Source organism: Pectinophora gossypiella, chromosome 12, assembly GCF_024362695.1.
Source record: "Pectinophora gossypiella chromosome 12, ilPecGoss1.1, whole genome shotgun sequence".
Lineage (NCBI taxonomy): Eukaryota > Metazoa > Arthropoda > Insecta > Lepidoptera > Gelechiidae > Pectinophora > Pectinophora gossypiella.
Window position 1 is genome coordinate 16,244,232 of NC_065415.1, and position 11,689 is coordinate 16,255,920.

Below are 11,689 nucleotides of genomic sequence, written 5' to 3' on the forward strand. Positions count from 1 at the left end.
GAGACTTCTGATAGTCCTATCTGCCAAATAATCGTCTGGTATCAATTCCACTATCTGCCACGGTCTAGATAAGCTATCAAACTTTCATCAACAAGTAGCAATACACGCGGGTCTTTCAAAACCGCTAACACAAAGCCACACACTCCAAAACCCGGGGCCGTCTCCGCCCTCGTGCGCATACGCCGATGGCATCGCAAATGCCACGTAGCGCCCGCAGCGAGCCATTACCACTGAAAGCACATCCAAATCGGTTCATTAACGAGGCTGCATCACGCACTGTTTATACAACTAATTTGACAGCCGTTTCTGATTAAGATCTGCTTGTATGAGTTATTACCTATTATGGTCTATGCTGAAGGCAATGTGTGAAATGTTGGGTGTAAATCTAGATGGTAAATAGGTCAAACGAATAAATAAGTGTTTACTATTTATCAAATGGTCAAGTCTGATCAGAGGCAGCCCTAGGGCGCGGTGCAAGCGGTGCGACCGCACCGGGCGCCGAAACAGGGGGGGCGCCAAAATCAACCAAGACTGGTCCACCCTGGCCGCAAACTAACTTCATCGGGTTAGATTGCGGCCACATGAACTCATACAGGGTGGCCATAAACATTATTTTTAAAAGATTAATATCGGTGGCCTTTTGAGGTTTCGCACCACATAAATATTTTGCTAGGGCAGTCACTGAGTCTGATTTACATAAACATAACTCATCAGAACCAGAAGTAATGAAAGACAACTTGCAGCCACTGTTGATAGGAAGTCCTTAGTTGGATGTGATGAAACTTATTCAGGGTCAAACAAGGGTTCAGATTTTACGATGCCTGGGAAGACAAGCAGCTGAAGGTATCTATTCTATGTTTTTTATCCGCTCCCGTCTCAATATTTATCAGACTGAATATAAGCCATTCAGCTTACCAAAGCTTATAAAAGAAAGAAAGAAAGTATATATTATGCACGAATCTGTTAGGCCAGAAATACGTTTATCAGAAAAGTTTCCACCTTAGCCATCCATCATCAGCCGTATGACGCCCACTGCTGGGCATAGGCCTCCCCCAAGGATCTCCACGACGATCGGTCCTGCGCTGCCCGCATCCAGCGGATCCCGCGACCTTCACCAGATCGTCGGTCCACCTTGTAGCGGGCCTACCCACTGAGCGTCGTCCGACACGTGGTCGCCATTCCAGAACCTTTCCGCCCCATCGGCCATCGGTTCTCCTCGCTATGTGTCCTGCCCCTTAGCCATCCACATATTATTATAAGGATCCTTTTCCCCATCATATTATAGGCAATCCAAATATATTCAGGTATCTATAAATGGCAATACTTAACAGACACACAGTCTTAGCATGCCACAGAGCACAGATTACCATCAACATTTGTAGTCCATAAGTCAAAACGTCCATTAGACAAGGGCGGTATCGATCATGCAAATATCGCTCTAATGATCCTCTTGCATTCCACCAATTTAAGTTCGTAGTAGTCAACAGCTTCCCACTGCATAATAATGGTATTTTATATGTTTAGGTTTTTTTCGTGTGAATTGTGTTTGAAGAGCGATCTCTTCAAGCGTAGTGTCAGGATTATTTTATTAGGTACTAGCTTTTGCCCGCGACTTCGTCCGCGTGGCGTGTTATATAAGAGAGAGATCTTCGTGTGTGTGGGAGTGCATATCAAATTTCAAGCATCTAACTTATGCAGTTTAGATTTTTTCATACAATTTTTTTCCCAATAACTCCCATTTTTCAAAATACAGCCAAAAATAAACTTTATATTTACTAAGGTATGCATGCATGCTAGATTGAATCAATTGATTGAATTGATTTTTTTTTAATTGATTGTTCATTGAGTTTTAATTTTAATACACACTTCCTCTCTTCCCTTCAACGTTGCTGTGCCCTACAGGGTCCATGTTTTAGTTCCTATGCCTATGTAACACCCCATTGTACTACATGGAATGCAATAAATAATTTAATTGAATTGAATTGAAAACATCTATCTTACGCGGTTTCGATTTTTTCATACAAATGTTTTTTTCCCGCTAACTCCCGTTTCCGTGGGAATTTTGCAATATCCTGTTGCAACTAAGGTTTAAGTTAACTAAGGTACCTGCATGCCAAATTTCAAGCGTCTAACTTAAGCGGTTTAGATTTTTCATACAAAAGGATTTTCCCGCTAATTTCCGTTCCCGTGGGAATTCCGGGAATTCCTTTCTTAGTGCACCTCTACGGTACCTAAGCTATGTCCCTTCCAAATTTCAAATGCCTACATTTAGCCGTTCAGGCTATGCGTTGATATGTCAGTCACTGAGTCAGTCAGTTTCTCCTTTTATTTAGATTTGATTTTTTCATACAAATGTTTTTTCCCGCTAACTACCGTTCCCGTGGGAATTTTGTAATATCCTGTTGCAACTAATCTTTAAGTTTACTAAAGTACCTGCATGCCAAATTTCAAACGTCTAACTTGAGTGGTTTAGATTTTTCATACAAAAGGATTTTCCCGCTAATTCCCGTTCCCGTGGGAATTTCGGGAATTCCTTTCTTAGTACACCTCTACGGTGTCTAAGGTACCTGCGTGCCAAATTTTAAACATCTTACTTGAATGGTTTAGATTTTTCATACAAAAGGATTTTCCCGTTAATTCCCGTTCCCGTGGGAATTTCGGGAATTCCTTTCTTAGTGCACCTCCACGGTACCTAAGGTACCTGCATGACAAATTTCAAACATCTAACTTGAATGGTTTAGATTTTTCATACAAAAGGATTTTCCCGCTAATTCCCGTTCTCGTGAGAATTTCGAGAATTCCTTTCTTAGTGCACCTCCACGGTACCTAAGGTATCTGCATGCTAAATTTCAAATGTCTAACTTGAGTGGTTTAGATTTTTCATACAAAAGGTATTTCCCGCTAATTCCCGTTCCCGTGAGAATTTTGGGAATTCCTTTCTTAGTGCACCTCTACGGTACCTATGGTACCTGCATGCCAAATTTCAAACGTCTAACTTGAGTGGTTTAGATTTTTCATACAAAAGGATTTTCCCGCTAATTCCCGTTCCCGTGGGAATTTCGAGAATTCCTTTCTTAGTACACCTCTACGGTATCTAAGGTACCTGCATGACAAATTTCAAACATCTAACTTGAATGGTTTAGATTTTTCATACAAAAATATTTTTCCGCTAATTCCCGTTCCCGTGGGAATTTCGGGAATTCCTTTCTTAGTGCACCTCTACGTTATCTAAGGTACCTGCATGCCAAATTTCAAAAGTCTTACTTGAGTGGTTTAGATTTTTCATACAAAAGGATTTTCCCGCTAATTCCCATTCCCGTAGGAATTTCGGGAATTCCTTTCTTAGTGCACCTCTACGGTATCTAAGGTACCTGCATGCCAAATTTCAAACGTCTAACTTGAGTGGTTTAGATTTTTCATACAAAAGGATTTCCCTTCACTACTCTGCTCCTATTGATTGTAGCGTGATGAAAAGTATACTATGACCTGTCCAGGAGTGTGAAGAATAATTGTACCAAGTTTCATTAAAATCCGTCCAGTAGTTTTTGTTTCTATAAGGAACATACAGACAGACAGACAGACAGACAGACAGACAGACAGACAGACAGACAGACAGACAAAAATTTTACTGATTGCATTTTTGGCATCAGTATCGATCACTTATCACCCCCTGATAGTTATTTTGAAAAAATATTTAATGTACAGAATTGACCTCTCTACAGATTTATTATAAGTATAGATTAAATCGCCAAAAGGAATCGAAACCGCAATATTGCAATTTGACATCTGCGCATATAAAAGTAAGTGCACAATTCAAAGAAATGTCAAATAGCAATATTGCTTTTTTTAGATGAATTGCTTCGACATGGCCTTTTTAACCCTCTCATGACCGTTCCTCTCAGACGATGCCTGGGCCTGTTGGCTTAAAATTTTGTACCGGGTGAGACCCCTCAGTCTTTGTCCAGCCAAGTAGTTGATGCCATTTGCAGTAAACCTACAATAAGTCACGTCAAAAATAAAGGAAGAAACCAGGAGTTCCTTAATGACAACCCCGTAGCCTGGAAAGTCTCTCGTTACTATAGAAATAAGATAGATTTTCCACTATACGTCCACTCCTTATAGGTATTTATTAAAACAATCAAACCCCAGATAACAGCTAGACTAGACACTATTACAACAGTCTATGACACAGCGCTGTAACGCCTACTGATTTATCTACCGCGTGTGTTAATCGCGGCCTTTCATTGGCACGCCTTAGCGATAACTTTGTCTAGGCGCTAACGGTACTTAGGTTACGAAGGTCTATTCAAAAGTTCAATTAATATAATCTAGCTTATAAATAATCGTAGCTGGATTGTAACGCTTGCCTGGTTTACATAACATCACGACTATTTCTCGTTGGGTTAGGCAGGGACCACGGAATTCCACTTACTACGATCCTAACAAACCACTTTTGCTTTCACTTTTGTCAGGGCCCTTTGGCGGCTCAGTAGTAACCCTGACACCAGGGTTGATGAGGTTGGTAATCCACCTCACAACCCACACGGTAGAAGGAGAGAATTTGGTTTCACTTTTCGGTTCAGTTTTTCGATTGGAAACTGTCCAAAGTGTGACGTTGAATTGCGCTGAGTGTGATACCGTCGAAGATGTGTATCATATCCTGGTGGAGTGCGTCCGGAACGAATCTTTTAGGAGACAAATTTATAATAATAATTTATTTTTGGAGGTAGGAGGCTGCAATTGTGCTCTGGCAGATCCGCTTAGCGAGGACGCCAGATCACTTTACAAATTAGTAAAATTAGGTATTGGAAGTAGAATAGCTACTGAATAAATTGTCAATTATATTAATAAGCTTCTGTCATGTAAAATAATTCCTTTTTACTGTTTAATTACGAGGACGACATGGTCGTTATTCTTGTACCAAGTCCTTTATTAAATAAAAGATATAAAAAAAAAAGTGTGACGTTGTATATAAATCGCACCCCCCGTGGAAAAACGCAGTAAGTGGACTAGCGACATTTTTTTTTTATTGCACCATTCAATTCAGCGTACACGAATACACCTTCTCACAAATTTTCATTAAGATATCAGTAAAAATGAAGAAATTATTACAAAAACAATGAAATTGTGCAACATTGATAAAAATATTTTTCCCCCATAATAAGAAAGTAAGTATAAATACGTGATTTTTTTTTGGTATTTTCCCATATAGTAAAGTCATAATAACACTTACTTCGATTTTACACGAAAGTTTTTTAGGATGGTCGAATCGTAAGTAAACGTACTGACATGTTTCACGACATTATACGACACGACAGTGGTTGTACGTCTAGTTACTTCGTTATTCCACGAATGTTTTAGCGTTACTATTTGTTGTAACTCCAGCTACTTGCCTATTCTGCGAATCTTTTAGTGTAACGGTTTGGTGTAAATATAATCACGTAGTTTTTTCCAAGCAAGGTTTGATATTACTATTACGTTATTTCATTTATCTTCATTTTTCGATGATATATTTTACACTATACTCTTCGTAAATATGAATACAACTCTTTTAAAGACAATAATTTGAATCATTTGTCGTGTTATTCTAATTACCTGCAAATATAGACTACTTATTAATGTCCTAAGTAAATATACTTACTTATCACTAGCGTAAATCCCTATGTTTTATTTGATTACTGTACTTACGCCGTGCCAGCGGCGGCGGGCTGCACACTCAAAGAGAGGTATTAGAAAGATATTAGAGAGGTATTACATCTATCCACCAATTTTTCGTCAATCTCGACTTTTTATTCAACCAAAAATCGACCCTATTATTACTGTACTGTAATCGTTATTTGTAGGGTCGTATGCTGATTGTGGTTTTACCACGGTAAAACCAAGATCACCTATAGACAAAATTATTGCCGACGAAGTTTATAAAAAACGACCTTATTATTATTGCACTGTGATCGTTATTTGTAGAGTGAAAGCTGATTGTCTATTTGTGATCGTAGTTTTACCACGGTATTCCGTCAGTCAGCATACGGCCCTACAAATAACGATCGCATTGTAGTAATAATAAGGTCGATTTTTGTTAGAATAAAAAGTCATGATTGACGAATGTTGGATAGATGTAATAATTATCTCTCTATTTAATTTGTTCATGGTGGCTACTCGAAGCGTGCATATCTTTGTGTGGAAGTAAAAAACCCAAGGATTATACTTATGCTCAACTTGGACAAAATCGAAGATGGTGAGTTATTTACTTATAAATAGACTAGCTAGATTTTAGGTACCTATTACCTTACCTACTTAGTATATTACTATTTATTAGACTATTAATATTATAAATATTTTGTTTTGTAAGGTTTACACAGAAGCAGATCCTACCTACCTACCTACCTGACGACCTACTTGACGTAAGTTGGTTTGGTTAATGCGTGATGATGATTGCACTGCTCTGTACTAATTATTAAAGTAAACTAAGCATGCCTATGTGCCTATTCGGTGCTTTTAATCTATAAACTAACTACCTATTTAAATTGGGGTGTGCCGTTTTTGTACATTCGCTATCACCTGGCATAGCACCTGGTATATGAATAAAATAAAGATATTTGAACAAAAAACTGTTACGTGATCAACTGTAGTATTTCGGCGTGGTTGTGAATTATCTACCTAGGTATATAAGTTAACTTTTGCAAAAACACCCTTGATTTTGTTGTTATTTGTGCGCTTGAGTTTGATATACATTTTATTATTAACGCATTGGTACTAACCTTCTATTTAATACCTAAATAACGATAAAATATCTAGGTTTGTGTCTAATTTTTAGGGTGATTTGGTAATGGGTCCTTTTTATTGCTTAACGTCTATTATGTACCTACCTACAAACAATGTATTTAAACCATTATGTTACAATTAACAGATTCCACTAATACTGCAACCCAATCCAGTACAACCCAGTGGAAGAATGACCAGAAATGCAAAAATATTTCAAGAAACTATGGGATATCTTCTCGTCATAGTCAACATGAGACACATTCTCTTGAAGGTTCGTATGTACCTATCCGTATCCTACTAAAGTTCTTCTCTCGTGTGGGTTGAGACAATAATTGACTGAACTCATCAACCCTGGTATCAGGGTTACTACTGAGCCGCTATAGGTCCATGACATGCCTCATGTAACGACGACATACCTGCATACTTAATTAAGCCGCAACCGACTGCCTAACGTGCCCTCCGACGCACAGATCATCTTACTTTTGGGCAAAAAAAATAATATTAGTACCATTTCTGATTTACGACTTGGCCGGGAAGCTAAGCAGCTGAAAACGTTCCATGTTTTGTATGCCGAAATATCCTTTCAGTATTTGTATTCTAGATTGATATAGGTATTTACCTACTAACCTGGAAGCGGCGCGTGGTAAAGTTTCTCTGAAATAGTCAGTGCCTGTGTATTTATGGTATAATTATTCTGTCATTTTCCTCTTATCATAACAACCACAGATATATTTTTGATTTGCTTAATGTAGTTTTTTCTAGAGTTATCTCCTATGCAAACCAACTGGCTTTTAAGGGGTTTTAGCCAAGTTGCAAACGATTAAGTACCTACGTAAAACGACAGTGACAGTGATTTGAGAGATTGACATGTAAACATTTTTATCACTGACACTGTCGCTTTTCGGATACGTTGGAAAATTGGCTCATCTCTAAGCTTACTATAATAGGTATTAATGGTTGTTTTTCTTTTTAGTAATTTATTATCATACTTAATAGTTTTTTATATTTTGTCATTTGCAGGTTCTACCGAAAAGCAAAGAGGGGGTGATCGGAAAGGAGCAAAATGTTCAAGAAAACACTTAATGACTAACTGTAATAACTGAAAATGAAGGTTTTTCTAATAAAGGCAAGTGCCATACCGTATTAATATATTTTGTGATTATGCATGTATTAATTAATAAACGTTTTAAAATTAAAAGTTGGATTTTAATTACAAATAGAAATAACTCCCTGAAAACTAAAAACCCATGCGGGTCAAACGGCTTTCGGCACAGCTAGTAAATAAATATTTTTTTTAATACAAATTAGAATAAACACTTAATTTAACACTGATTTTATTTGTTTCAATATACAGGGTGGCCCAAAAGTTCACGTTCAAAATGAAAAATTTGATGGAGGGGCTCATTAGCTACCAGAAACACAAGATTATTTACGGTTTAGGAGATATGACCCATTTTACACCTTTTTCTTGATTTTCTATCTTACTTCAGAAATCATCATTTTGTATATCTACTATCCCTTTCTTAATAATTCTAATTTTTTCTTTCTAATTTCTAATTATTTTGCTTCATAACTATGCCTAAGTATGTGTATCGCTAGGTGAAAAAATAAAAACAATCGAATGAAAGATAAAAAAGTCATTGGAAGTTGGAAGTCAAAGTGAGAATTCGTCTAAAATTGTTACAGTTGTAAGTCTTCGCCGAAGAATAATAAACACATGAGATTTTCATGAACCCTGAAAGTGTTTTTAAAAACTGCTCCATTTAATAGGCTTTTAGACACATCCAAAAAAGTACCCTTAATAGGGGCATAAAACTAAGTAATTAGCCCTCAAAGATTGCAAGACAGACAGATTTTATTTTAGCATCTTATAGTATGAATCACCAACAGTGTTTGGGGATAACTTTTTCCTTCATTACAATATGAATACCAAAAGTGACTGCAAGTTTTGTCTTCAGACTGTTGCTATGTCTACCCTGTTAGCGATTATGAGCGTGATTTTTTGTATTGAAAATGTGTCTTTGACCACAAAGGTAGTTAAAGGTTGTTAAAGAACAACGTTAGAAAGAAGCAGCTACCTACATTGTATGAGAATGTAAATTTTTCCTTCAAATCTGTCTATCTTGCAATCTTTGAGGTCTAATTATTTAGTTTATTGCTTCTATTAAAGGTACTTTTTTTGATGTGTCTAAAAGGCTATTAAATGGAGCAGTTTTTTAGAGATACCTACTTTCAGCGTCCATGCCAATCTCATGTGTTAATTATTCTTCGGCGAAGTTTTAACAACTGTGACAATTTTGGTCCAATTCTCACTTTGACTTCCAATAACTTTTTTTTTGTCTTTGATTTGACTGTTTTTATTTTTTTACCTAGCGGTATATATCTTTAGACATAGTTGTGAAGTAAAATAAAATAATTATTAAGAACGGGATAGCGACAAAATGATTATTTCTGAAGTAAGGTAGAAAATCTAGAAAAAGGTACAAAATAGGTCATATCTCCTAAACTATAAATAATGGCTGAACATACATGGGGGTGTTTCTAGTAGCTAATGAGCCACTCTATCTAATTTTTCATTTTGAACTTGAAGTTCTGGGCTACCCTGTATAATGTATGAGCATACATACTTCTACATTCTAGACTAACCCCTGCAACAAACAAGTATTTAAAGATACATACAATTATTTTGAGATATTTCCTTATTAAAAAAGCAATTTCTATAGTTACACTATCAAAGATCATTTACTTTCACGTGGAACAAATAGGTTTCTCAACTTACGCAAAACATGTTGTTAAAATTTTTCGTGTAAGAACGAAGTAACTAATACTTACAACATCCGAGTAAGATGTAATCGGAAGGTGAACAACGTTGTAGGTAAAGTTACAACTGTCAATGTTGTTTGCACTACGTAATAATAAAGCAGTATCTGTACTTACAACGGAACGTTTGATTATAGTTTCGTGGAATATCTACGCAACCGTGTTTTTTCAATTTTTTTTCAAATATACACAATTAATTAAAAATTTATAAATGTGGGTCAATCCGGGCTACTTTTTGCTATTATTTTCTCTTTGAAGGTTATTTCCAGGACTTATAACTAATTAGTAGGACAGTTTTTTTTAGCTCCTGAAAAGTTGATAAAATCAACTTACTGCGTTTTTCCACGAAGGGTGCGAAATAATGATTTTTGTTTTTATAGCACTTAGGTACCCGTGCTTAAGGAAACTTATAAACAGAAAATGCGTGTTAACCATTATACCACAGGGTCCTCCTCCTGTCCATGCGAAATTCTTCCGATCTATGATCTTCCGACGGCGTCAACTTAATGACGATACATAGATCGAAAGATTTCCCATGGACAGGTGGAGGACCCGGTGGTGCAATGGTTAACACGCTCGTCCCGGCTTGACAAGAGCTGCGGGTTCAAGTCCCGTTTCAGTCTCAGTTTTTCGATTAAAATTTTCTCTTTATAAACATCATCATCATCATCAGCCCATTAACGTCCCCACTGCTGGGGCACGGGCCTTCCCTAATGGGTAGGGAGATCGGGCCTTAAACCATCACGCGGGCCCATTGCGGATGGATGGTTATTAACGACTGCTAATGCAGCCGGGACCAACGGCTTAACGTGCCTTCCGAAGCACGGAGGAGCTCGAGATGAAAACTTTTTTTTTCTTTTGTGGTCACCCATCCAATGACCGGCCTTTGCGAAAGTTGCTTTACTTCAACAATCGCAGACCGAGCGCATTAACCTCTGCGCCACCGAGCTCCTCGCTCTTTATAAACGTAATATTAAAATTTATATACTTAGTACATAAATATTGGCATGACCATTATAATATACTCATAGGATCACGCCTATATCCCATGGAATACCACTTACTACTACAATCCTGACACGCCACTTTCGCTCCTTGTCACCGGTCAGAAGATCTGGCGTTTTTTTTTTAAACATTCTGGATTTGTTCGCGGTACGGTCGACCTGTAGGTACTGCAACTAATACCTATTTAAAGTAAGTATATTCTCTTCCAGGATAATGGAAAGAGAAGGTACTTACACTTAAACTTATAATATGGAATGAACATAAGTTTACATTCCAAATTGTACAATAACAATAGTATTTAATGTTGATTCTAGATATTCTAGTATCATCATTAATATTGATAATAATAAGTCGCGGTTACAGAAGGCATTTTGTTTGTTTAAACTTTACTGCGCATGACTGCAGGCCCCTTAACATTTGCATACATTCATTGTTTATCTTTGCATCGAGCAATAAGGTCGATTAAATTAGAATTACTAAGCCTAAATATATTCACGCATGCGCCTAGATAACTAAACACCTATAATTACACTCGCGGACAAAATAATCGACTCTATTTTTATTGCCGGGTGTTTCAAAATCCTTAGGACATAATCGTCATTTCTGTAGACAATTGTTTTCCAAACGCTGGGCAACCAAACTTCAAATCAAAAATCACAATCATTCGGAAATCGGAATCATAATTATGATAAACTTGATGAAAGTCAATTTTACATTCATTGAATCTACGTCATTTCTCGAGGTGTTATGGCTAAGGAGAAGGAATAAGTACTTAACAGAAAACTGCAACAGCGACATACATTTTATTTGAAATCATTGTACGAGTACCTTTTCATTCAACAGTGTATTTGTTGAAGTTCCCAAGCAGGTTCTTGTTAAAAGTATTGCTGGTATCGTTGGTTTTTCCTCAAGAAACTGAAAACCAAGCGGGCCAAATAAAGCCACTTCGCCGATGGTGGTTGAAAGATTCTGGCAAAGCCCTGCCACCAAGAGTATTTCTGGCATGATGCATAAGAAAACTTAGAAAATCATTTCAGAAGAAAGGCCTGGATTCAAACATAAAAAACATAAACATAAATAGCCTATATACGTCCCACTGCTG

General features: G+C 37.1%; 1 long non-coding RNA gene across 1 annotated transcript; it reads left to right on the top strand.

Annotated features, from left to right (window-relative positions):
* The first annotated feature begins 5,016 nt into the window (after positions 1-5,016).
* LOC126371385 (uncharacterized) lies at positions 5,017-7,797 on the top strand. The gene is made up of 4 exons (XR_007567011.1): positions 5,017-5,168; positions 6,350-6,401; positions 6,908-7,033; positions 7,783-7,797. It is a non-coding gene; the product is annotated as an uncharacterized LOC126371385 (long non-coding RNA).
* Positions 7,798-11,689: the final 3,892 nt, after the last annotated feature.